Source organism: Procambarus clarkii, unplaced genomic scaffold (assembly GCF_040958095.1).
Source record: "Procambarus clarkii isolate CNS0578487 unplaced genomic scaffold, FALCON_Pclarkii_2.0 HiC_scaffold_556, whole genome shotgun sequence".
NCBI classification, from domain to species: domain Eukaryota; kingdom Metazoa; phylum Arthropoda; class Malacostraca; order Decapoda; family Cambaridae; genus Procambarus; species Procambarus clarkii.
In genome coordinates this window covers 109,540-113,016 of record NW_027189589.1, presented here as the reverse complement: position 1 = coordinate 113,016, position 3,477 = coordinate 109,540, and the positions used below count along the sequence as shown (strand labels likewise).

The following is a 3,477-nucleotide window of genomic DNA, read 5'->3' as shown; positions in this document are numbered from 1 at the left end:
TGGCCACCACAGCAGCAGCAGCCGCAGCCTTCTTGGTAGGCTTTGCTTCTACCATGATGATGATGAACCAACCAAGGTGATGAGAGACGCTCAGACAGTCACGGGGGAATGATGCTGCCGCCGCTTGAGCCGAACCTATTTATGTGCCGGCACGGTACAGAAGCTGCAACCTGGCAACTCGTCCACCAATCACGACGGTTGGTTTTACGGCTCCGAAACCTGGATCCCATATCTTCTCTAAAATAGAAGCATTTGTTCATGTTCTTTGTAAAAGTATCATAAAGCAGGACAGATGAGACAAATATCATAAAAACTGAAGAGCAGATGAGCACACACATGTTTGTATTACAAAAGAAAATCCACAAATTCATTAGAAATTGGCAGGGCAGGCTGAGGAAGTAGGTAGATGTAAAATGTCTGTAAATGGCGAAAGAACATAAACCCAAGACTGAATAAACGATGTTAAATATCCATGCCAAGGAGACAAAAATATGTTAGGATACAATTACCATTAAGACACCACAAGCAGGTCCGTATCCTGCCGCGATGACTTAAAAGAGTTGGTTATTAGCCACAATGTGTAGGCAGTCTCATGCCAACGGCCATACCACGTTGAGAACACCGCTTCTCGTCCGATCAGCGAAGTTAAGCAACGTTGGGTTTGGTTAGTACTTGGATGGGTGACCGCCTGGGAACACCAAATGCTGTTGGCAATAATGTTTTTTGTTTTGTTTTGTTTTGTTTCGTTTGTTTTTGTTTGAATGGCTGGCTCCACGGGAAATTCACGGAGTTGTGTGGAATAAGGCCTGGTAAAATGAATTAATATGTATGTCATGTTTAAAACAAACTCGCTTAATATAGATATTGTGTGAGGCTTTATACAAAAACAACCAACTAAAACAAAACATGTTGTATATATATATATATATATATATATAGCTTAATCCGGGTTTGAACTCGCAACTCCAAGAATACGCATCACTTATATACACTTTACCACTGGACCACTGCTGCAGGACACTAGCTTGATGCTGAGGTATCAATTTAATGACGTAAATGCCATTTCCACAAATAAATGATAATTAAAAAGTATTTGTATGTACAAATCTTTTCTGTTTAAAAGGCTACAATATCAGTTACTGATATAATTTGTGTTAATGTTTCTATACCCACAAGAAGGCATATTTTTGCTTATATGTAAAGGGTACGGAGAAGGAATCCACAGACCATCATTCCCCTCCCCTTCCCCCCCCCCCCCCCCCCACCCCCAACTCCCACCTACTACCACCACCACCACCACCAATCACCACCACCACCAATCACCACCACCAATCACCACCACCACATCTAACCGAAAACCCCCTAACACATCAACCCTCTCCCCAATCAACAGGCGAAATAATAACCCTCAAATGCCTGCCTGCCTGCCTGCAAGCCAATACTAACGGTCTTCTCAGAAAGAAAATCTCTTTGTATCTGTATTACTTGATGAAATGTATGATTCTAATAATGAAAATAAATTTTGATGTCGGTTGTATGAGCATAATGACCAATATGCACATGATATGAATGAATTAAATAGTGTAGTTTTAAGTAATTAGGTTGTAGACACATTAAGCGGATATGATATTTGACGCGTCCAGAACTGGTGATTTTTGGTTTAGTTTTAAATGCACCACCACCACCACCACCATTGCTTCCCCAGAGCCTAATTAAGGACCGGTAAAAGGAGTCAATATGTATGTCATCTATAAGACCAAAGAATGAATAAAAAAAACACACACACAAACCTACATAATAGTATTAGGAAGATTGTATGGCAAAAAAAAAAAAAGTATTATTCCCATTGGGTCGTTTGAACTCGCGACTTCCAAAACACCAGCCACACACCTTACAACCCAGCCACCATAGAGTTGGTATAATTGTGCAACTTTAGTTATAAAAGTAAAGTTTTCTCACATTGTATTGATAACTTAAAGGATTTTTTTTTTTTATTTTGCATGTACAAATCTTATTGTCTGTTCTATGAAAAGGCTTGATGTAAATTATGTATTTTTTGAATGATTGAATTGTAGGCACATTAAGCGGATTCGATATTTGATATATCCAGAAAAGGCGATTTATGTTCAGTTTTAAAATGCATCACCGTTAACGCTAAAGGACTGGTAAAATGACTCGATGTTTGTCATTTTTAAAATAAACACTAAAACAAGGCCCTTAACATATATAATGTTTGAATATAAATTGAATGCATATAAATACAAAGTGGGAGTGGCTGGCTGGCTGGCTGGCTGGCTGGCTGGCTGGCTGGCTGGCTGGCTGGCTGGCTGGCTGGCTGGCTGCCTGCCTGCCTGCCTGCCTGCCTGCCTGCCTGCCTGCCTGCCTGGCTGCCTGCCTGCCTGCCTGCCTGCCTGCCTGCCTGCCTGCCTGCCTGCCTGCCTGCCTGCCTGCCTGCCTGCCTTGCCTTGCCTTGCCTTGCCTTGCCTTGCCTTGCCCTGCCCTGCCTTGGCTGCAGCTGGCTGGCTGGCTGGCTGGCTGGCTGGCTGCCTGCCTGCCTGCCTGCCTGCCTGCCTGCCTGCCTGCCTGCCTGCCTGCCTGCCTGGCTGCCTGCCTGCCTGCCTGCCTGCCTGCCTGCCTGCCTGCCTGCCTGCCTGGCTGCCTGGCTGCCTGCCTGCCTGCCTGCCTGCCTGCCTGCCTGCCTGCCTGCCTGCCTGCCTGCCTTGCCTTGCCTTGCCTTGCCTTGCCTTGCCTTGCCCTGCCTTGGCTGCAGCTGGCTGGCTGGCTGGCTGGCTGGCTGGCTGGCTGGCTGGCTGGCTGGCTGGCTGGCTGGCTGGCTGGCTGGCCGTAAATCAACTCTTAACAACACCACACCACACCACACCATCACTCATCACCCATCACCCACCACCGGCCCCAGTCTCCCAGCCTCTCTTATATACCCGAGCAGGCCCTTTAAATTATTTGAATTGTTGCACTTCGGCCAATGGCAGGCACGATCGCTGCTGCTCAAACATATTCTGGTTCACAAGTATTAATATATATATATATATATATATATATATATATATATATATATATATATATATATATATATATTCATGAAACACATTAAAACCTTGATCATTTATTCATTCATTACGTCTAGTGAAGAATTGCTTTTGTTCATTTGTATGATTAAAAATGGATAGAATATGAATTCCTCGCTTAAAGTAAAATATAAAATATATATTGGATTTATATGATTGGTTAATATTCCAAGTGATGCTGAATATCCCCTATAATTTTGTTTTGTTTGTTTGTTATGTACACATTCCAAATGAAATCAATATAAATGTTATTATTAATGTTTGAAAGTTGATTGTCTACTTGAATCTCTCTATTAAAGTGTGTGTGGCTCCGGATGGAGCCTGGTTATGGTATTTGTCGCGGTGGGTGGCAGAAGTGCTTACTTCTTCTCTGTCTTCTTTGGCAAAAGAA

General features: G+C 43.3%; 1 non-coding gene across 1 annotated transcript; it reads left to right on the top strand.

The window, feature by feature from the left end:
• Positions 1-594: 594 nt before the first annotated feature.
• LOC138361642 (5S ribosomal RNA) lies at positions 595-713 on the top strand. The gene has a single exon (XR_011227078.1). It is a non-coding gene; the product is annotated as a 5S ribosomal RNA (ribosomal RNA).
• Positions 714-3,477: the final 2,764 nt, after the last annotated feature.